Source organism: Dermacentor albipictus, unplaced genomic scaffold (assembly GCF_038994185.2).
Source record: "Dermacentor albipictus isolate Rhodes 1998 colony unplaced genomic scaffold, USDA_Dalb.pri_finalv2 scaffold_32, whole genome shotgun sequence".
Classification (NCBI taxonomy): domain Eukaryota; kingdom Metazoa; phylum Arthropoda; class Arachnida; order Ixodida; family Ixodidae; genus Dermacentor; species Dermacentor albipictus.
Window position 1 is genome coordinate 1,544,727 of NW_027225586.1, and position 24,621 is coordinate 1,569,347.

The following is a 24,621-nucleotide window of genomic DNA, read 5'->3' on the forward strand; positions in this document are numbered from 1 at the left end:
TTTTGACGATGCTGACGCAATGTGATTTGTGCCCAGGGCTCTAAATGTCAATGTGAGGAAATGGAACAAAGCGTGGGTGAAGGACGTTAGTAACAATGACTCCCTTGAGGTGCGGCTAGAACAGTGCTGCTTTGCACTGTCTGGTGTGGTTCAACTGGAATGCACAGGGGGAATCTTACTGTGCTTTTAAAAGATATAATTGCGAGGGCGGTTGACCATTTTTATGCAAGGTGATTTGTGCCCAGTGCCCTAAATGTCAACCTGAAGAAATAGAACAAGGCGTGGGGGAGCTAAGTGAGTAACAATGACTCCCTTGAGCTGCGGCTAGAGCAGTGCGGCTCTAGCGCTGCCTGGTGCGCTTCAACTGGGATAGATCGGGGTAATCCGACTGTCCATTTAAAACAAATGATTGCGAGGGCCGTTGACCATGCTGACGCAATTTGATTTCTGCCTAGTGCTTTAAACGTGAAATAAATAAATTAAGGAAAGGGCTGGATAAACGACAGGAGTAACCATGACACCCTTTAGGTGCGGCTAGCGCAGTGCAGCTCTTGCGCGGTCTGGCGCGAATGAACTGGCATGGACTGACAGAATCCACTGTCCAAATAAAACAAACCATTCTGGGGGCCGTTGAGCATGCTGACGCAGTGTGATTTCTGCACAGTGCTCTAAATGTCGAAGTGAAAAAATGAAAAAAAAGCGTGGATAAAAGACAGGAGTAAGAATGACTCCCTTGCAGTGTGGATTGAGCTGTGCCGCTTTGCACTTTCCGTTGCGCTTCAACTGGTATGGACCGGGAGAATCTGACTGTCCATTTAAAACAAAGCATTGCGGGGACTTTTGACCACGCTGACGCAATGTGATTTCTGCCCAGTCCCCTATATGTCAACTTGATAAAATGCAACAAGGCGTGGGTAAACGAAGAGACTAACAATGACTCCCATGAGGTGCGACTAGAGCAGCACGGCTCTGCACTGTCTGGTGTGGCTTACCTGGCATGCACCGGGGGAATCTCACTGTGCACTTAAAACAAATGATTGTGAAGGCTGTTGCCGATGCTGACACTATGTGATTTCTGCCCAGTGCTATTTAATGTCAACGTGAAGAAATGCAAGAAGGTGTGTGTAAGCCGTGAGAGTAACAATGACTCCCTTGAGGTGCGACTAGAGCAGTGCAGCTTTTGCGCAGTCTGCTGCACTCCAACTGGCATAGATCGGGGGAATCCGACTGTCCATTTAAAACAAATAATTGCGCGGGCCGTTCACCATGCTGACGCAATGTGATTTCTGCCTAGTGCTATAAACGGCAAAGTGATGAAATAAAGAAATGCCTGGATAAAGGACAGGTGTAAGAGTGACTCCTGTGAGGTGCGGCTGGAGCAGTGCAGCTCTTGCGCGGTATGGTACGCCTCAACTGGCATGGACGGGCGGAATTCACTGTCCAAATGAAACAAAGCATTCTGGGAGCCAGTGCTCTAAATGTCAACTTGAAGAAATGCAAAAAGGTGGGTATAAAGGACAGGAGTAAGAATGACTCTCGTGCAGAGTTTATTGAGCAGTTTCGCTTTGTGCTATCCATTGTGCTTCATTTGGTATGGACCGGTGGAATCCAACTGTCCAATAAAACAAAGCTTTGCGAAGACTTTTGATCATGCTGACGTAATGTGACTTCTGCCCAGCGCTCTAAATGTCAACGTGAAGAAATGCAACAAGGCATGGCTACACAAAGCGAGTAACAATGGCTCTCTTGAGGTGCGGCTAGAGCAGTGTGGCGCTTGCGCTGCTTGGTGCGCTTCAACTGGCATGGACCGGGAGAATCCGACTCTCCAAATAAAACAATGCATTTTGAGGGCCGTTGACCATGCTGACGCAATGTGATTTCTGCCCAGGTCTGTATATGTCAACGTGCAGAAATGAAAAAAAGGCGTGGTTAAACGACAGGAGTAAGAATGACTCCCTTGCAGTGTGCATTCAGCTGTGCCGCTTTGCACTTTCCATTGCGCTTGAACTGGTATAGACCGGGGGAATCCGACTGTCCATTTAAAACAAAGCATTGCGGGGAATTTTGACCACGCTGACGCAATGTGATTTCTGCCCAGTCCCCTATATGTAAACTTGATAAAATGCAACAAGGCGTGGGTAAACGAAGAGACTAACAATGACTCCCATGAGGTGCGACTAGAGCAGCACAGGTCTGCACTGTCTGGTGTGGCTTACCTGGCATGCACCGCGGGAATCTCACTGTGCACTTAAAACAAACGATTGTGAAGGCTGTTGCCGATGCTGACACTATGTGATTTCTACACTATGTGATTTATTGGGGTGCAAGTCCGACCTCCACCTGCTCGTGGTGCTCCCTGCCACCCTGCTCATTCTCTGCACGCAGAGGCGAGGTTTTCTCGCACCAGACTTGGCCAGCGGTGCAACGGAGGCGGCAAAAGTGGGCCTGTGGGGCTGCCAACCCCCTGGCCCGAAATGGGTTGGCCCGAAATCGACAAATGAAATGACAAAAGAAAGCGGCCGCCGAGCGGTGGCCGCACCAATCCCGGAGGCTGAGGGAGCGACGCAGGGGCGTGTGATGCGCACGAGACAGAGAGGCCGTCCTCTTGCAGACCCTGTTGAACCGATATCCGACTTAAACAGATGTGCAACTTGTTGCCGAACTTTCCAAACCAAGAGGGGGCTGCTGCAGCACTGCAGACTCTCCAAACACCCAGCCCCAAACACTAACACGGACTCAAATACACCGAACAGGGACTCAGAACCATCGTCCACCCAAAAACGTCAGCTGGATGGGAGGACTCAGAAAGCCCAAGAAACACACAGTGGTCAACACTCGTGTGAAAACTCAAATATTAATGCAGATCTTCCAACTCTACTAACTCGAGGACTAGTTCCTCGTGTACCGGACAGCAATAATCCGGATGTGGAGGTTGGTATGGCCACCCATACGACCCAAACAATGACCCAAACAGTGCAATCCAAGCGAACCATTAGTATGCACGACACGAAAACTTTCCAAGACAAACCTCAGTTCACTGCTTCTGCAGTAGAGGGATCAGAAGGCACCGAACCCATACAGGGAAGGGAAACTCCCAGTTCTTCTGGCAAGAGTACCCCTGATTGTGACAACTTAGATTCTGAATTTCCTATCGCACCACCTGGGGGCGCTCTCAACACCCGTGGTGTTAGGGAAGAGCGAAGGAGTTCCGGAATTCATGTCACACAGGGAGAAATTGCCAAGGAGACTGGCCGGCTGGCATCCGCCCCACGAGCAGGGGAGGCTTCACTGGGGGTTGGGCCCGACCCATCCAGTGGCCTCCTGCAGTCAGTCTCGTGCGGCGTGGGCGCTAAGCTGAAGGACCGGCAGCAGATCCGTCTGAGACCTGGTCAGATGTCTACAGGATGGAGGCCGAGAGTTAGGTTTTCTGACTCTTCGGACAGTGGGAGCGATACTCTGATCGCGAACCCCGCTCAGTCTGGGGAGATGGCTGTTCGGACTGCCATCTCAGTTGCACCACCTGACGGGGGGGGCCAGGGGATCTCTGGTGTGGCCATGACGGCCGGTACTGTTGACGACAGGACTGGCAACCCACGAGCTGGGCCAACACCCGCCCCGGCTGAAGTGGTAGCGTCTGAATCACTAGGAGATCTTAGCGATGAGGGGTACACCTGTCCGGAGTGTTCACGGCACTTCTCTTCTAAGACGGGCCTAGGCCTTCATAGACGCCGCAAGCACTTTGATGCATTTAATGATGAAATAGCTACATCCAGAGTCAAACCACGGTGGTCGAAGGAGGAAGACTCCCTCATGGCTCATAAGGAAGCTCAACTAACAAAACAGAACGTTCGTAACATCAACGAAGCACTACACAAACATTTTAAAGATCGTACGTTTGATTCGATCAAGTCTCATAGGAGGAAACCAGAGTATAAGGCATTGGTAAGACAGTTTTTAGAACAAATAGATATAAGTGAGGTGAATCCGATCTTGAATGAACAAGATCCATCAGTGACGGATCAACATAGGGATAATGGTTGCTTGGATACCGTCGACTCTTTGGGTCATAATATAGACTGGTTTACCGAAACAGTTGAGGAGCTTAGAGCTCTCACTGTTAAACAACCGCCGCGCTCATTTCAAGCTCCCAGGTTATGGGAAATCACCAAACGCTTCGTTGATGGGCAACAAATACATACAGACATAAATAACTACATAAGAGATACCTTCTTCGACAATAGACCAAACAGACACACAACAAATAGGAAAACCCTGGATCCAGGTATTAGTCATAGGAAACAGAGACGCCGGATATACGCACAAACCCAAGAAACGTTTAAGAAGCAGCAAAGCCGCTGCGCCCGCGAAACTCTGGACGGCATTCCGGAAACCAAAGTGGATAATATAGATCAGTTCCTAGATACATGGCGAAACACGATGGAGAGGACAACTCCCACCGATGTCCAGCCAGGGGTACCTCAAAATAATGCCGATGTAATCAATCCGTTGGGAATTATAACTGCACAGGAAATAAAGGCCGCCATGCCACCTACTAGTACAGCTTCTGGCCCAGACGGCCTATCAGCTAAAAGGCTCCGCCAGGTGCCTTCCACGGTCTTACGCGTTCTGATGAACTTGTTGATGTGCCTCAAACGGCTTCCAGTATGCCTAAGAGGTGCTAGAACAATTTTTATTCCTAAGAAACCTGAAGCTTCTTTGCCGGGAGATTTCCGGCCCATCACTATATCCCCAATTCTTCTTAGACTGCTCCACAAAGTTTACGCTAATAGAATAGTCCGCAAGGTGAACTTTGACCACCGTCAGCGTGCCTTCATCCCGGTAGATGGCTGCGCAGAGAATATCCTCCTTTTATCCACCGCAATAGACGAGGCCCTACGTCGACAACGGCCACTCTACATGGCCTCGGTAGATGTGGCAAAAGCGTTCGACTCCGTTTCATTCGACGCCATAGTTCATAGCCTTCAACTGAAAGGCTTCTGCACCGAATTTACCGACTACATTAAAGACTTCTACGATACGGCAACAACTGTTCTCAGCTATGAAAATCGCAACTTACTGATCCATCCCGCTAGCGGTGTTCGCCAAGGCGACCCGCTCTCACCCTTACTCTTCAACATGGTGATCGACGAATGGCTCCAAACGCCCACTTGTGGAACAGCATTCCAAAGTGACGAGCTTTCACTGGATTGTATGGCATTCGCCGATGACCTCATTATCATGACCTCAACTCCCAAAGGCCTTCAATTACGTCTAAATATGTTGCAACAATTCCTTTCCAGCAAAGGGTTGATGATCAATGCACAGAAAAGTTTTACTCTGAGCCTGCAGCCATCCGCCCGGGACAAGAAGACGAAAATTCTCACCGATCAGGTTTTCCACATTGGCTCCGAACAAATAACTGCCTCCTCAACCACTTCTACATGGAAATACCTTGGCGTGTCCTTTGGGGCCACTGGTCGAAGCGCCCTACCCGTCCACAAAGAAGTTCTCGAGATGCTGCAACGCGTCTCCAAAGCGGCTCTCAAGCCCCAGCAAAGACTTGTTATCTTAAGGCAATATTTACTTCCTAGACTATATCACCGGCTGGTGTTAGGTCCTGTTACTACTAAGCTACTTCTAAAAATAGATTCATCTGTTCGGGCAGCCACACGACGATGGCTTGCCCTACCACATGATGCCCCACTAGGCCTCTTTTACGCAGGCATTTCTCACGGTGGACTTGGAATCCCATGTCTGCGGACATTAATTCCTGGTCTTAGACTCCGTCGCTATTCCTCACTAGCAGACTCCTCCTCAGTAACTTGTAGGGCTGCCTTCCCCATGAGACTCATAAGGACATCCATAAAACAAGCTACACAACTTTGTCAGTACAAGAACACAAACATAACTACAACTAAACAGAACAAGAAATTTTGGTACTCCAGCTACTATAACAATGCCGATGGGCACGCTCTGAAGGGTGTGGCCGACGCTCCGGGTTCTTGCGACTGGATACGTGAAGGAACAACTTTCCTGAAGGGCAAAGAGTTTATTGACCTTTTGAAAATCCGGTCAAACTCGTTAGCAAACTTAACCCGTACGAAAAGAGGCCGGGATGTCGACAAGCAATGCCGCGCCGGTTGTAATTCCTCCGAAAGCCTAGGCCACATCCTACAGGGGTGCCATAGAACACATCACACAAGAATAACCAGACATGACAATATTGTATCATATGCAGGCAAACGACTGGGGGAGGTAGGGTCGAATGTCAAGGTGGAGCCAAGGTTCAAAACTGGCCAGGGTGTAAAGATACCGGATCTGGTTCTCAGAAGGGAGGGCCAGTCGGTGGTTCTAGACGCCCAGGTCGTGGGAACCAGGATCCCCCTGTCGGATGCTCATGCTGCTAAATGTTCAAAATATAATGACCCTTCCCTACTAGAACAGGTGTCTGCAGTGGCGGGGCAGCCTCCCATAGTTTCTTCAATTACAATGAATTTCAGGGGGGTGTGGGCCAAAGAAAGTTTTAAATCACTCATTGATCTAGGTCTTACCCGTAATGACATAAAGGTAATGACCATCCGGTGTCTGCAGGGGGGGCTTCGGTGTTTTCGGGCGCACCAACGTATGACCACTGTCTTTGACGGGCGATGTTAGCGTTCAGGCGTCGTTTCCTCTCCTCTACTTAAGCTGTTAACAGCATGGGTAGTACTGCCCTTATCCAGTACTCAGCTCTTGTGATGGTATCTGTCGGCTAGATTGTGCCCCGTTGCCAGTCACTGGATCCCTTTCTCAGGGCTGGCCTTACGTCTTAGCCGACAAGCCGTCACAAGATTGAAAAAAAAAAAAAATGTGCATTCAGCTGTGCCGCTTTGCACTTTCCATTGCGCTTGAACTGGTATAGACCGGGGGAATCCGACTGTCCATTTAAAACAAAGCATTGCGGGGAATTTTGACCACGCTGACGCAATGTGATTTCTGCCCAGTCCCCTATATGTCAACTTGATAAAATGCAACAAGGCGTGGGTAAACGAAGAGACTAACAATGACTCCCATGAGGTGCGACTAGAGCAGCACAGGTCTGCACTGTCTGGTGTGGCTTACCTGGCATGCACCGCGGGAATCTCACTGTGCACTTAAAACAAACGATTGTGAAGGCTGTTGCCGATGCTGACACTATGTGATTTCTGCCCAGTGCTATTTAATGTCAACGTGAAGAAATGCAAGAAGGTGTGAATGCGATGAGAGTAACAATGACTTCCGCGAGGTCCGACTAGAGCAGTGCGGCTCTTGCGCAGTCTGCTGCACTCCAACTGGCATAGATCGGGGGAATCCGACTGTCCATTTAAAACAAATAATTGCGCGGGCCGTTCACCATGCTGACGCAATGTGATTTCTGCCTAGTGCTATAAACGGCAAAGTGATGAAATAAAGAAATGCCTGGATAAAGGACAGGTGTAAGAGTGACTCCTGTGAGGTGCGGCTGGAGCAGTGCAGCTCTTGCGCGGTATGGTACGCCTCAACTGGCATGGACGGGCGGAATTCACTGTCCAAATGAAACAAAGCATTCTGGGAGCCAGTGCTCTAAATGTCAACGTGAAGAAATGCAAAAAGGTGGGTATAAAGGACAGGAGTAAGAATGACTCCCGTGCAGAGTTTATTGAGCAGTTTCGCTTTGTGCTATCCATTGTGCTTCATTTGGTATGGACCGGTGGAATCCAACTGTCCATTAAAACAAAGCTTTGCGAAGACTTTTGATCATGCTGACGTAATGTGACTTCTGCCCAGCGCTCTAAATGTCAACGTGAAGAAATGCAACAAGGCATGGCTACACAAAGCGAGTAACAATGGCCCTCTTGAGGTGCGGCTAGAGCAGTGTGGCGCTTGCGCTGCCTGGTGCGCTTCAACTGGCATGGACCGGGAGAATCCGACTCTCCAAATAAAACAATGCATTTTGAGGGCCGTTGACCATGCTGACGCAATGTGATTTCTGCCCAGGTCTGTAAATGTCAACGTGCAGAAATGAAAAAAAAAGGCGTGGTTAAACGACAGGAGTAAGAATGACTCCCTTGCAGTGTGGATTCAGGAGTGGCGCTTTATGCTATCTGTTGTGCTTCAACTGGCATGGACCGGCTGAAACTGACTGTCCACTTAAAACAAAGCATTGCAAGGACTTTTGACGATGCTGACGCAATGTGATTTGTGCCCAGGGCTCTAAATGTCAATGTGAGGAAATGGAACAAAGCGTGGGTGAAGGACGTTAGTAACAATGACTCCCTTGAGGTGCGGCTAGAACAGTGCTGCTTTGCACTGTCTGGTGTGGTTCAACTGGAATGCACAGGGGGAATCTTGCTGTGCTTTTAAAAGATATAATTGCGAGGGCGGTTGACCATTTTTATGCAAGGTGATTTGTGCCCAGTGCCCTAAATGTCAACCTGAAGAAATAGAACAAGGCGTGGGGGAGCTAAGTGAGTAACAATGACTCCCTTGAGCTGCGGCTAGAGCAGTGCGGCTCTAGCGCTGCCTGGTGCGCTTCAACTGGGATAGATCGGGGTAATCCGACTGTCCATTTAAAACAAATGATTGCGAGGGCCGTTGACCATGCTGACGCAATTTGATTTCTGCCTAGTGCTTTAAACGTGAAATAAATAAATTAAGGAAAGGGCTGGATAAACGACAGGAGTAACTATGACACCCTTTAGGTGCGGCTAGCGCAGTGCAGCTCTTGCGCGGTCTGGTGCGAATGAACTGGCATGGACTGACAGAATCCACTGTCCAAATAAAACAAACCATTCTGGGGGCCGTTGAGCATGCTGACGCAGTGTGATTTCTGCACAGTGCTCTAAATGTCGAAGTGAAAAAATGAAAAAAAAAGCGTGGATAAAAGACAGGAGTAAGAATGACTCCCTTGCAGTGTGGATTGAGCTGTGCCGCTTTGCACTTTCCGTTGCGCCTCAACTGGTATGGACCGGGAGAATCTGACTGTCCATTTAAAACAAAGCATTGCGAGGACTTTTGACCATGCTGATGCAATGTGATCTCTGCCCAGTCCCCTATATGTCAACTTGATAAAATCAACAAGGCGAGGGTAAACGAAGAGACTAACAATGACTCCCATGAGGTGCGACTAGAGCAGCACGGCTCTGCACTGTCTGGTGTGGCTTACCTGGCATGCACCGGGGGAATCTCACTGTGCACTTAAAACAAATGATTGTGAAGGCTGTTGCCGATGCTGACGCAATGTGATTTCTGCCTAGTGCTCTAAACGGCAAAGTGATGAAATAAAGAAATGCCTGGATAAAGGACAGGTGTAACAGTGACTCCTGTGAGGTGCGGCTGGAGCAGTGCAGCTCTTGCGCGGTATGGTAGGCCTCAACTGGCATGGACGGGCGGAATTCACTGTCCAAATGAAACAAAGCATTCTGGGAGCCAGTGCTCTAAATGTCAACGTGAAGAAATGCAAAAAGGTGGGTATATCCTCCTGAGACCCGGGATGCATTTGGGTGCACAGATTTTTTCCAAACTTTCAGAATAAGTCAGTAGGTGTATGAAGATGAAAAGTGTTAAATATTTTTTTAACAGCCCTGATAGTTTTAGCTCAGCGCGATGTCCAATATATTGGACACTGGGATGCTACCCGGTCTTTCTCACCCAGCGCGCACGTAATGTCATACCGCAGATATTTCGCTCAAACTCGTGTGCAAAAATATTTTAATAACTCGAAAGGCAAAGTAGTGAATAAAGTACAAAAAAGAGCATTCCTCTGCTCAACAAAAATTTTGTTCTTGTTTTCACTTCCTGTGGGCAATTTCAAAACACTTTTTTTTCCTGGGTGATGCCGAAGAAGAGCCGACATTTGGTGAAAAAGATTTGTTTCCATGTCGCAGCCATGTAGTCTGCAACGGGCATCGTTTGCAGTGTCAGCCAGCATTGAGCAGTGGGTAGTGCTCTTTTTTGGCTGCTCTCGAGGAGACAGTCGAGCCTGCCTTGATGGCGGATGCCACTCGGCTTTGTTCTCACTCTTCGTTTCATCCTGCTTCTTCCCTTGAGCCACGAGAGTCTCAGCAACAGATTGGCGGAACTGCATAGATTTGAGTATTTCTTTCCGCTGTTTCTTTAGGGAGTGTATGTCCCGCGTGTACTGCACCCAGGTGTTGCTGAGGGCAATGTAGAAGAGGTGAAAGATGGCTCTGACTGTCCACTTGTTGACGCGTGCTTTTATCCTGTAGTAACTTTTCATTTGGTCTGCCTTGTCAACACCCCCCATGTTGACGTTGTACATGCGCACAATATCAGGTCGAGGGACATCGATATGTTCTGTTCCTTACGAAACCACCTGCGACAGGTGTCTTGCGGGTCTTAGCCATGGATTGAAAAAAGAAAAGTTATCCGCTTATTTCATCAGACACGCGAGGCCGGTCCCCTAAAGAAAAAAAAGAGACGCGATTTCGTGCACAAGCCGCTAAATGCCAACAGTACTCGCCTGCTGTTCATAACAAGGCCATCTCAAAAGCGCGGTCTAAATAACCGGGTTGAGTCCTAGCGTCCAACATAATGGACACGCGAAATCAAAGGAAGCGTGAAAAAAAGTATGCGCGCCAAAAATTTAAATTTCGTATTCTGCGCTTATGCTGTTGTATTAACTTTATTATAAAATCAAAGATATGCCCTGAAAGCAGGTAGAAATACGAGAAACAGTGCTTACTTCTCCGGCAGCTGCCGTAAAACGCCGCGCCGCTGAATGCCGCCATTGTGGAACTGTTCCGGCAGGAATTTGAACGATGTATTTTCATCAATGCTGCATAGATGGCACAAGCAGGTGTCCAATAAGTTGGACAGTGCGGTTTTATTAGGATGAAAGCCTTGTGACAGAAGTGCTGTCTTATTTCTTAATGTCCAATATATTGGACAAATCCCCATAGTGGGGTCTCAGGAGGATAAAGGACAGGAGTAAGAATGACTCCCGTGCAGAGTTTATTGAGCAGTTTCGCTTTGTGCTATCCAGTGTGCTTCATTTGGTATGGACCGGTGGAATCCAACTGTCCATTAAAACAAAGCTTTGCGAAGACTTTTGATCATGCTGACGTAATGTGACTTCTGCCCAGCGCTCTAAATGTCAACGTGAAGAAATGCAACAAGGCATGGCTACACAAAGCGAGTAACAATCGCTCTCTTGAGGTGCGGCTAGAGCAGTGTGGCGCTTGCGCTGCCTGGTGCGCTTCAACTGGCATGGACCGGGAGAATCCGACTCTCCAAATAAAACAATGCATTTTGAGGGCCGTTGACCATGCTGACGCAATGTGATTTCTGCCCAGGTCTGTAAATGTCAACGTGCAGAAATGAAAAAAAGGCTGGGTAAACGACAGGAGTAAGAATGACTCCCTTGCAGTGTGCATTCAGCTGTGCCGCTTTGCACTTTCCATTGCGCTTGAACTGGTATAGACCGGGGGAATCCGACTGTCCATTTAAAACAAAGCATTGCGGGGACTTTTGACCACGCTGACGCAATGTGATTTCTGCCCAGTCCCCTATATGTCAACTTGATAAAATGCAACAAGGCGTGGGTAAACGAAGAGACTAACAATGACTCCCATGAGGTGCGACTAGAGCAGCACAGGTCTGCACTGTCTGGTGTGGCTTACCTGGCATGCACCGCGGGAATCTCACTGTGCACTTAAAACAAACGATTGTGAAGGCTGTTGCCGATGCTGACACTATGTGATTTCTGCCCAGTGCTATTTAATGTCAACGTGAAGAAATGCAAGAAGGTGTGAATGCGATGAGAGTAACAATGACTCCCGCGAGGTGCGACTAGAGCAGTGCGGCTCTTGCGCAGTCTGCTGCACTCCAACTGGCATAGATCGGGGGAATCCGACTGTCCATTTAAAACAAATAATTGCGCGGGCCGTTCACCATGCTGACGCAATGTGATTTCTGCCTAGTGCTATAAACGGCAAAGTGATGAAATAAAGAAATGCCTGGATAAAGGACAGGTGTAAGAGTGACTCCTGTGAGGTGCGGCTGGAGCAGTGCAGCTGTTGCGCGGTATGGTACGCCTCAACTTGCATGGACGGGCGGAATTCACTGTCCAAATGAAACAAAGCATTCTGGGAGCCAGTGCTCTAAATGTCAACGTTTAGAAATGCAAAAAGGTGGGTATAAAGGACAGGAGTAAGAATGACTCCCGTGCAGAGTTTATTGAGCAGTTTCGCTTTGTGCTATCCATTGTGCTTCATTTGGTATGGACCGGTGGAATCCAACAGTCCATTAAAACAAAGCTTTGCGAAGACTTTTGATCATGCTGACGTAATGTGACTTCTGCCCAGCGCTCTAAATGTCAACGTGAAGAAATGCAACAAGGCATGGCTACACAAAGCGAGTAACAATGGCTCTCTTGAGGTGCGGCTAGAGCAGTGTGGCGCTTGCGCTGCCTGGTGCGCTTCAACTGGCATGGACCGGGAGAATCCGACTCTCCAAATAAAACAATGCATTTTGAGGGCCGTTGAACATGCTGACGCAATGTGATTTCTGCCCAGGTCTGTAAATGTCAACGTGCAGAAATGAAAAAAAGGCGTGGTTAAACGACAGGAGTAAGAATGACTCCCTTGCAGTGTGGATTCAGGAGTGGCGCTTTATGCTATCTGTTGTGCATCAACTGGCATGGACCGGCTGAAAGTGACTGTCCACTTAAAACAAAGCATTGCAAGGACTTTTGACGATGCTGACGCAATGTGATTTGTGCCCAGGGCTCTAAATGTCAATGTGAGGAAATGGAACAAAGCGTGGGTGAAGGACGTTAGTAACAATGACTCCCTTAAGGTGCGGCTAGAACAGTGCTGCTTTGCACTGTCTGGTGTGGTTCAACTGGAATGCACAGGGGGAATCTTACTGTGCTTTTAAAAGATATAATTCTGAGGGCGGTTGACCATTTTTATGGAAGGTGATTTGTGCCCAGTGCCCTAAATGTCAACCTGAAGAAATAGATCAAGGCGTGGGGGAGCTAAGTGAGTAACAATGACTCCCTTGAGCTGCGACTAGAGTAGTGCGGCTCTAGCGCTGCCTGGTGCGCTTCAACTGGGATAGATCGGGGTAATCCGACTGTCCATTTAAAACAAATGATTGCGAGGGCCGTTGACCATGCCGACGCAATTTGATTTCTGCCTAGTGCTTTAAACGTGAAATAAATAAATTAAGGAAAGGTCTGGATAAACGACAGGAGTAACTATGACACCCTTTAGGTGCGGCTAGCGCAGTGCACCTCTTGCGCGGTCTGGTGCGAATGAACTGGCACGGACTGACAGAATCCACTGTCCAAATAAAACAAACCATTCTGGGGGCCGTTGAGCATGCTGACGCAGTGTGATTTCTGCACAGTGCTCTAAATGTCGAAGTGAAAAAATTAAAAAAAAAGCGTGGATAAAAGACAGGAGTAAGAATGACTCCCTTGCAGTGTGGATTGAGCTGTGCCGCTTTGCACTTTCCGTTGCGCTTCAACTGGTATGGACCGGGAGAATCTGACTGTCCATTTAAAACAAAGCATTGCGAGGACTTTTGACCATGCTGATGCAATGTGATCTCTGCCCAGTCCCCTATATGTCAACTTGATAAAATCATCAAGGCGTGGGTAAACGAAGAGACTAACAATGACTCCCATGAGGTGCGACTAGAGCAGCACGGCTCTGCACTGTCTGGTGTGGCTTACCTGGCATGCACTGGGGGAATCTCACTGTGCACTTAAAACAAATGATTGTGAAGGCTGTTGCCGATGCTGACACTATGTGATTTCTGCCCAGTGCTATTTAATGTCAACGTGAAGAAATGCAAGAAGGTGTGTGTAAGCGGTGAGAGTAACAATGACTCCCTTGAGGTGCGACTAGAGCAGTGCAGCTTTTGCACAGTCTGCTGCACTCCAGCTGGCATAGATCGGGGGAATCCGACTGTCCATTTAAAACAAATGATTGCGAGGGCCGTCGGCCATGCTGACGCAATGTGATTTCTGCCCAGTGCTCTAAACGTGAAACTGAAGTAAATAAAAAAAGGCATGGATAAACTACAGGAGTCACAATGACTCCCTTGTGGTGCGGCTATCGCAGTGCGGCTCTTGCGTGGTCTTGTGTGCCTCAACTGGCATGGACCGGCGGAATCATCATCAGCATCAGCCTGGTTGCGCCTAATGCAGGGCAAAGGCCTCTCCCATACATCTCCAACAACCCCGATCATGTAATAAGTGTGGCCATGTCGTCCCCGCAAACTTCTGAATCTCATGCGCCCGCCTAACTTTCTGCCGCCCTCTGCTAAGCTTCTCTTCCCTTGGAATCCATTCCGTAACCCTCAATGACCATCGGTTATCTTCCCTCCTCATTGCGTATCCTGCCCATGCCCCTTTCTTTTTCTTGATTTCAACTAAGATGTCATTAAGTCGCGTTTGTTCCCTCACCCAATCTGCTCTTTTCTTATCCTTGAACGTTACACCTATCATTCTTCTTTCCATAGCTCGTTGTGTCGTCCTCAATATGAGCAGAACCCTTTTCGTAAGCCTCAAGGTTTCTGCCCCATAGCTGAGTGCTGGTAAGACACAGGTATTATATACTTTCCTCTTGAGGGGATAACGGCAACCTGCTATTCATCATCTGAGAATGCCTGCCAAATGCACCCCAGCCCATTCTTGTTCTTCTGAATATTTCTGTCTTATGATCCGCATCCGCTGTCACTACCTGACCTAAGTTGGTGTATTCCCTTACGACTTCCAGTGCCTCGCTGCCTATTGTAAATTGCGGTTTTCTTCGGAGACTGTTAAGCATTACTTTAGTTTCCTGCAGATTAATTTTTAGACCCACTCTTCTGCTTTGCCTATCCAGGTCACTGAACATGCATTGCAATTGGTCCCCTGAGGTACTAAGCAAGGCAATGTCATCAGCGAATCGCGAGTTACCAAGCTATTCTCGATTAACTTTTATCCCCAATTCTTCCCAATCCATGTCTCTGAATACCTCCTGTAAAATAAAATGCCCAAATAAAACAAAGCATTTTGGGGGCCGTTGACCGTGCTGACGCAGTGTGATTTCTGCACAGTGCTCTAAATGTCAAAGTGAAAAAATGAAAAAAAGGTGTGGATAAACGACATGAGTAAGAATGACTCCCTTGCAGTGTGCATTCAGCTGTGCCGCTTTGCACTTTCCATTGCGCTTCAACTGGTATAGACCGGGGGAATCCGACTGTCCATTTAAAACAAAGCATTGCGGGGACTTTTGACCATGCTGACGCAATGTGATTTCTGCCCAGTCCCCTATATGTCAACTTGATAAAATAAACAAGGCGTGGGTAAACCAAGAGACTAACAATGACTCCCATGAGGTGCGACTAGAGCAGCACAGCTTTGCACTGTCTGGTGTGGTTTACCTGTCATGCACCGGGGGAATCTCACTGTGCACTTAAAACAAATGATTGTGAAGGCTGTTGCCGATGCTGACACAATGTGATTTCTGCCCAGTGCTATTTAATGTCAACGTGAAGAAATGCAAGAAGGTGTGTGTAAGCGGTGAGAGTAACAATGACTCCCTTGAGGTGCGACTAGAGCAGTGCAGCTTTTGCACAGTCTGCTGCACTCCAGCTGGCATAGATCGGGGGAATCCGACTGTCCAATTAACACAAATGATTGTGAGCGCCGTCGACCATGCTGACGGAATGTGATTTCTGCCCAGTGCTCTAAACGTCAAAGTGAAGTAAATAAGAAAAGAACGGATAAACGACAGGAGTAACAATGACTCCCTCGTGGTGCGGCTATCGCAGTGCGGCTATTGCGTGGTCTTGTGCGCCTCAACTGGCATGGACCGGCGGAATCATCATCAGCATAGGCCTGGTTACGCCTACTGCAGGGCAAAGGCCTCTCCCATACATCTCCAACAACCCCGATCATGTACTAAGTGTGGCCATGTCGTCCCCGCAAACTTCTGAATCTCATGCGCCCGCCTAACTTTCTGCCACCCTCTGCTAAGCTTCTCTTCCCTTGGAATCCATTCCGTAACCCTCAATCACCATCGGTTATCTTCCCTCCTCATTGCGTATCCTGCCCATGCCCCTTTCTTTTTCTTGATTTCAACTAAGATGTCATTAAGTCGCGTTTGTACCCTCACCCAATCTGCTCTTTTCTTATCCTTGAACGTTACAGCTATCATTCTTCTTTCCATAGCTCGTTGTGTCGTCCTCAATATGAGCAGAACCCTTTTCGTAAGCCTCAAGGTTTCTGCCCCATAGGTGACTGCTGGTAAGACACAGGTATTATATACTTTCCTCTTGAGGGGATAACGGCAACCTGCTATTCATCATCTGAGAATGCCTGCCAAACGCACCCCAGCCCATTCTTGTTCTTCTGAATATTTCTGTCTTATGATCCGCATCCGCTGTCACTACCTGACCTAAGTTGGTGTATTCCCTTACGACTTCCAGTGCCTCGCTGCCTATTGTAAATTGCGGTTTTCTTCGGAGACTGTTAAGCATTACTTTAGTTTCCTGCAGATTAATTTTTAGACCCACTCTTCTGCTTTGCCTATCCAGGTCACTGAACATGCATTGCAATTGGTCCCCTGAGGTACTAAGCAAGGCAATGTCATCAGCGAATCGCGAGTTACCAAGCTATTCTCGATTAACTTTTATCCCCAATTCTTCCCAATCCATGTCTCTGAATACCTCCTGTAAAATAAAATGCCCAAATAAAACAAAGCATTTTGGGGGCCGTTGACCGTGCTGACGCAGTGTGATTTCTGCACAGTGCTCTAAATGTCAAAGTGAAAAAATGAAAAAAAGGTGTGGATAAACGACATGAGTAAGAATGACTCCCTTGCAGTGTGCATTCAGCTGTGCCGCTTTGCACTTTCCATTGCGCTTCAACTGGTATAGACCGGGGGAATCCGACTGTCCATTTAAAACAAAGCATTGCGGGGACTTTTGACCATGCTGACGCAATGTGATTTCTGCCCAGTCCCCTATATGTCAACTTGATAAAATCAACAAGGCGTGGGTAAACGAAGGGACTAACAATGACTCCCATGAGGTGCGACTAGAGCAGCACAGCTTTGCACTGTCTGGTGTGGTTTACCTGTCATGCACCGGGGGAATCTCACTGTGCACTTAAAACAAATGATTGTGAAGGCTGTTGCCGATGCTGACACAATGTGATTTCTGCCCAGTGCTATTTAATGTCAACGTGAAGAAATGCAAGAAGGTGTGTATGCGATGAGAGTAACAATGACTCCCTCGAGGTGCGACTAGAGCAGTGCGGCTCTTGCGCAGTCTGCTGCACTCCAACTGGCATAGATCGGGGGAATCCGACTGTCCATTTAAAACAAATGATTACGCGGGCCGTTCACCATGCTGACGCAATGTGATTTCTGCCTAGTGCTCTAAACGGCAAAGTGATGAAATAAAGAAATGCCTGGATAAAGGACAGGTGTAAGAGTGACTCCTGTGAGGTGCGGCTGGAGCAGTGCAGCTCTTGCGCGGTATGGTACGCCTCAACTGGCATGGACGGGCGGAATTCACTGTCCAAATGAAACAAAGCATTCTGGGAGCCAGTGCTCTAAATGTCAACGTGAAGAAATGCAAAAAGGTGGGTATAAAGGACAGGAGTAAGAATGACTCCCGTGCAGAGTTTATTGAGCAGTTTCGCTTTGTGCTATCCATTGTGTTTCATTTGGTATGGACCGGTGGAATCCAACTGTCCATTAAAACAAAGCTTTGCGAAGACTTTTGATCATGCTGACGTAATGTGACTTCTGCCCAGCGCTCTAAATGTCAATGTGAGGAAATGGAACAAAGCGTGGGTGAAGGACGTTAGTAACAATGACTCCCTTGAGGTGCGGCTAGAACAGTGCTGCTTTGCACTGTATGGTGTGGTTCAACTGGAATGCACAGGGGGAATCTTACTGTGCTTTTAAAAGATATAATTGCGAGGGCGGTTGACCATTTTTATGCAAGGTGATTTGTGCCCAGTGCCCTAAATGTCAACCTGAAGAAATAGAACAAGGCGTGGGGGAGCCAAGTGAGTAACAATGACTCCCTTGAGCTGCGGCTAGAGCAGTGCGGCTCTAGCGCTGCCTGGTGCGCTTCAACTGGGATAGATCGGGGTAATCCGACTGTCCATTTAAAACAAATGATTGCGAGGGCCGTTGACCATGCTGACGCAATTTGATTTCTGCCTAGTGCTTTAAACGTGAAATAAATAAATTAAGGAAAGGGCTGGATAAACGACAGGAGTAACTACGACACCCTTTAGGTGCGGCTAGCGCAGTGCAGCTCTTGCGCGGTCTGGTGCGAATGAACTGGCATGGACTGACAGAATCCACTGTCCAAATAAAACAAACCATTCTGGGGGCCGTTGAGCATGCTGACGCAGTGTGATTTCTGCACAGTGCTCTAAATGTCGAAGTGAAAAAATGAAAAAAAAGCGTGGATAAAAGACAGGAGTAAGAATGACTCCCTTGCAGTGTGGATTGAGCTGTGCCGCTTTGCACTTTCCGTTGCGCTTCAACTGGTATGGACCGGGAGAATCTGACTGTCCATTTAAAACAAAGCATTGCGAGGACTTTTGACCATGCTGATGCAATGTGATCTCTGCCCAGTCCCCTATATGTCAACTTGATAAAATCAACAAGCCGAGGGTAAACGAAGAGACTAACAATGACTCCCATGAGGTGCGACTAGAGCAGCACGGCTCTGCACTGTCTGGTGTGGCTTACCTGGCATGCACCGGGGGAATCTCACTGTGCACTTAAAACAAATGATTGTGAAGGCTGTTGCCGATGCTGACGCAATGTGATTTCTGCCTAGTGCTCTAAACGGCAAAGTGATGAAATAAAGAAATGCCTGGATAAAGGACAGGTGTAACAGTGACTCCTGTGAGGTGCGGCTGGAGCAGTGCAGCTCTTGCGCGGTATGGTACGCCTCAACTGGCATGGACGGGCGGAATTCACTGTCCAAATGAAACAAAGCATTCTGGGAGCCAGTGCTCTAAATGTCAACGTGAAGAAATGCAAAAAGGTGGGTATAAAGGACAGGAGTAAGAATGACTCCCGTGCAGAGTTTATTGAGCAGTTTCGCTTTGTGCTATCCATTGTGCTTCATTTGGTATGGACCGGTGGAATCCAACTGTCCATTAAAACAAAGCTTTGCGAAGACTTTTGATCATGCTGACGTAATGTGACTTCTGCCCAGCGCTCTCAATGTCAACGTGAAGAAATGCAACAAGGCATGGCTACACAAAGCGAGTAACAATCGCTCTCTTGAGGTGCGGCTAGAGCAGTGTGGCGCTTGCGCTGCCTGGTGCGCTTCAACTGGCATGGACCGGGAGAATCCGACTCTCCAAATAAAACAATGCATTTTGAGGGCCGTTGACCATGCTGACGCAATGTGATTTCTACCCAGGTCTGTAAATGTCAACGTGCAGAAATGAAAAAAAGGCGTGGTTAAACGACAGGAGTAAGAATGACTCCCTTGCCGTGTGCATTCAGCTGTGCCGCTTTGCACTTTCCATTGCGCTTGAACTGGTATAGACCGGGGGAATCCGACTGTCCATTTAAAACAAAGCATTGCGGGGACTTTTGACCACGCTGACGCAATGTGATTTCTGCCCAGTCCCCTATATGTCAACTTGATAAAATGCAACAAGGCGTGGGTAAACGAAGAGACTAACAATGACTCCCATGAGGTGCGACTAGAGCAGCACAGGTCTGCACTGTCTGGTGTGGCTTACCTAGCATGCACCGCGGGAATCTCACTGTGCACTTAAAACAAACCATTGTGAAGGCTGTTGCCGATGCTGACACTATGTGATTTCTGCCCAGTGCTATTTAATGTCAACGTGAAGAAATGCAAGAAGGTGAGAATGCGATGAGAGTAACAATGACTCCCGCGAGGTGCGACTAGAGCAGTGCGGCTCTTGCGCAGTCTGCTGCACTCCAACTGGCATAGATCGGGGGAATCCGACTGTCCATTTAAAACAAATAATTGCGCGGGCCGTTCACCATGCTGACGCAATGTGATTTCTGCCTAGTGCTATAAACGGCAAAGTGATGAAATAAAGAAATGCCTGGATAAAGGACAGGTGTAAGAGTGACTCCTGTGAGGTGCGGCTAGCGCAGTGCAGCTCTTGCGCGGTCTGGTGCGAATGAACTGGCACGGACTGACAGAATCCACTGTCCAAATAAAACAAACCATTCTGGGGGCCGTTGAGCATGCTGACGCAGTGTGATTTCTGCACAGTGCTCTAAATGTCGAAGTGAAAAAATTAAAAAAAAGCGTGGATAAAAGACAGGAGTAAGAATGACTCCCTTGCAGTGTGGATTGAGCTGTGCCGCTTTGCACTTTCCGTTGCGCTTCAACTGGTATGGACCGGGAGAATCTGACTGTCCATTTAAAACAAAGCATTGCGAGGACTTTTGACCATGCTGATGCAATGTGATCTCTGCCCAGTCCCCTATATGTCAACTTGATAAAATCATCAAGGCGTGGGTAAACGAAGAGACTAACAATGACTCCCATGAGGTGCGACTAGAGCAGCACGGCTCTGCACTGTCTGGTGTGGCTTACCTGGCATGCACTGGGGGAATCTCACTGTGCACTTAAAACAAATGATTGTGAAGGCTGTTGCCGATGCTGACACTATGTGATTTCTGCCCAGTGCTATTTAATGTCAACGTGAAGAAATGCAAGAAGGTGTGTGTAAGCGGTGAGAGTAACAATGACTCCCTTGAGGTGCGACTAGAGCAGTGCAGCTTTTGCACAGTCTGCTGCACTCCAGCTGGCATAGATCGGGGGAATCCGACTGTCCATTTAAAACAAATGATTGCGAGGGCCGTCGGCCATGCTGACGCAATGTGATTTCTGCCCAGTGCTCTAAACGTGAAACTGAAGTAAATAAAAAAAGGCATGGATAAACTACAGGAGTCACAATGACTCCCTTGTGGTGCGGCTATCGCATTGCGGCTCTTGCGTGGTCTTGTGTGCCTCAACTGGCATGGACCGGCGGAATCATCATCAGCATCAGCCTGGTTACGCCTACTGCAGGGCAAAGACCTCTCCCATACATCTCCAACAACCCCGATCATGTACTAAGTGTGGCCATGTCGTCCCCGCAAACTTCTGAATCTCATGCGCCCGCCTAACTTTCTGCCGCCCTCTGCTAAGCTTCTCTTCCCTTGGAATCCATTCCGTAACCCTCAATGACCATCGGTTATCTTCCCTCCTCATTGCGTATCCTGCCCATGCCCCTTTCTTTTTCTTGATTTCAACTACGATGTCATTAAGTCGCGTTTGTTCCCTCACCCAATCTGCTCTTTTCTTATCCTTGAACGTTACACCTATCATTCTTCTTTCCATAGCTCGTTGTGTCGTCCTCAATATGAGCAGAACCCTTTTCGTAAGCCTCAAGGTTTCTGCCCCATAGGTGAGTGCTGGTAAGACACAGGTATTATATACTTTCCTCTTGAGGGGATAACGGCAACCTGCTATTCATCATCTGAGAATGCCTGCCAAACGCACCCCAGCCCATTCTTGTTCTTCTGAATATTTCTGTCTTATGATCCGCATCCGCTGTCACTACCTGACCTAAGTTGGTGTATTCCCTTACGACTTCCAGTGCCTCGCTGCCTATTGTAAATTGCGGTTTTCTTCGGAGACTGTTAAGCATTACTTTAGTTTCCTGCAGATTAATTTTTAGACCCACTCTTCTGCTTTGCCTATCCAGGTCACTGAACATGCATTGCAATTGGTCCCCTGAGGTACTAAGCAAGGCAATGTCATCAGCGAATCGCGAGTTACCAAGCTATTCTCGATTAACTTTTATCCCCAATTCTTCCCAATCCATGTCTCTGAATACCTCCTGTAAAATAAAATGCCCAAATAAAACAAAGCATTTTGGGGGCCGTTGACCGTGCTGACGCAGTGTGATTTCTGCACAGTGCTCTAAATGTCAAAGTGAAAAAATGAAAAAAAGGTGTGGATAAACGACATGAGTAAGAATGACTCCCTTGCAGTGTGCATTCAGCTGTGCCGCTTTGCACTTTCCATTGCGCTTCAACTGGTATAGACCGGGGGAATCCGACTGTCCATTTAAAACAAAGCATTGCGGGGACTTTTGACCATGCTGACGCAATGTGATTTCTGCCCAGTCCCCTATATGTCAACTTGATAAAATCAACAAGGCGTGGGTAAACGAAGAGACTAACAATGACTCCCATGAGGTGCGACTAGAGCAGCACAGCTTTGCACTGTCTGGTGTGGTTTACCTGTCATGCACCGGGGGAATCTCACTGTGCACTTAAAACAAATGATTGTGAAGGCTGTTGCCGATGCTGACACAATGTGATTTCTGCCCAGTGCTATTTAATGTCAACGTGAAGAAATCCAAGAAGGTGTGTATGCGATGAGAGTAACAATGACTCCCTCGAGGTGCGACTAGAGCAGTGCGGCTCTTGCGCAGTCTGCTGCACTCCAACTGGCATAGATCGGGGGAATCCGACTGTCCATTTAAAACAAATGATTACGCGGGCCGTTCACCATGCTGACGCAATGTGATTTCTGCCTAGTGCTCTAAACGGCAAAGTGATGAAATAAAGAAATGCCTGGATAAAGGACAGGTGTAAGAGTGACTCCTGTGAGGTGCGGCTGGAGCAGTGCAGCTCTTGCGCGGTATGGTACGCCTCAACTGGCATGGACGGGCGGAATTCACTGTCCAAATGAAACAAAGCATTCTGGGAGCCAGTGCTCTAAATGTCAACGTGAAGAAATGCAAAAAGGTGGGTATAAAGGACAGGAGTAAGAATGACTCCCGTGCAGAGTTTATTGAGCAGTTTCGCTTTGTGCTATCCATTGTGCTTCATTTGGTATGGACCGGTGGAATCCAACTGTCCATTAAAACAAAGCTTTGCGAAGACTTTTGATCATGCTGACGTAATGTGACTTCTGCCCAGCGCCCTAAATGTCAACGTGAAGAAATGCAACAAGGCATGGCTACACAAAGCGAGTAACATTGGCTCTCTTGAGGTGCCTAGAGCAGTGTGGCGCTTGCGCTGCCTGGTGCGCTTCAACTGGCATGGACCGGGGGAATCCGACTCTCGAAATAAAACAATGCATTTTGAGGGCCGTTGACCATGCTGACGCAATGTGATTTCTGCCCAGGTCTGTAAATGTCAACGTGCAGAAATGAAAAAAAAGGCGTGGTTAAAGGACAGGAGTAAGAATGACTCCCTTGCAGTGTGGATTCAGGAGTGGCGCTTTATGCTATCTGTTGTGCTTCAACTGGCATGGACCGGCTGAAACTGACTGTCCACTTAAAACAAAGCATTGCAAGGACTTTTGACGATGCTGACGCAATGTGATTTGTGCCCAGGGCTCTAAATGTCAATGTGAGGAAATGGAACAAAGCGTGGGTGAAGGACGTTAGTAACAATGACTCCCTTGAGGTGCGGCTAGAACAGTGCTGCTTTGCACTGTCTGGTGTGGTTCAACTGGAATGCACAGGGGGAATCTTACTGTGCTTTTAAAAGATATAATTGCGAGGGCGGTTGACCATTTTTATGCAAGGTGATTTGTGCCGAGTGCCCTAAATGTCAACCTGAAGAAATAGAACAAGGCGTGGGGGAGCTAAGTGAGTGACAATGACTCCCTTGAGCTGCGACTAGAGCAGTGCGGCTCTAGCGCTGCCTGGTGCGCTTCAACTGGGATAGATCGGGGTAATCCGACTGTCCATTTAAAACAAATGATTGCGAGGGCCGTTGACCATGCCGACGCAATTTGATTTCTGCCTAGTGCTTTAAACGTGAAATAAATAAATTAAGGAAAGGGCTGGATAAACGACAGGAGTAACTATGACACCCTTTAGATGCGGCTAGCGCAGTGCATCTCTTGCGCGGTCTGGTGCGAATGAACTGGCACGGACTGACAGAATCCACTGTCCAAATAAAACAAACCATTCTGGGGGCCGTTGAGCATGCTGGCGCAGTGTGATTTCTGCACAGTGCTCTAAATGTCGAAGTGAAAAAATGAAAAAAAAAGCGTGGATAAAAGACAGGAGTAAGAATGACTCCCTTGCAGTGTGGATTGAGCTGTGCCGCTTTGCACTTTCCGTTGCGCTTCAACTGGTATGGACCGGGAGAATCTGACTGTCCATTTAAAACAAAGCATTGCGAGGACTTTTGACCATGCTGATGCAATGTGATCTCTGCCCAGTCCCCTATATGTCAACTTGAGAAAATCATCAAGGCGTGGGTAAACGAAGAGACTAACAATGACTCCCATGAGGTGCGACTATAGCAGCACGGCACTGCACTGTCTGGTGTGGCTTACCTGGCATGCACTGGGGGAATCTCACTGTGCACTTAAAACAAATGATTGTGAAGGCTGTTGCCGATGCTGACACTATGTGATTTCTCCCAGTGCTATTTAATGTCAACGTGAAGAAATGCAAGAAGGTGTGTGTAAGCGGTGAGAGTAACAATGACTCCCTTGAGGTGCGACTAGAGCAGTGCAGCTTTTGCACAGTCTGCTGCACTCCAGCTGGCATAGATCGGGGGAATCCGACTGTCCATTTAAAACAAATGATTGCGAGGGCCGTCGGCCATGCTGACGCAA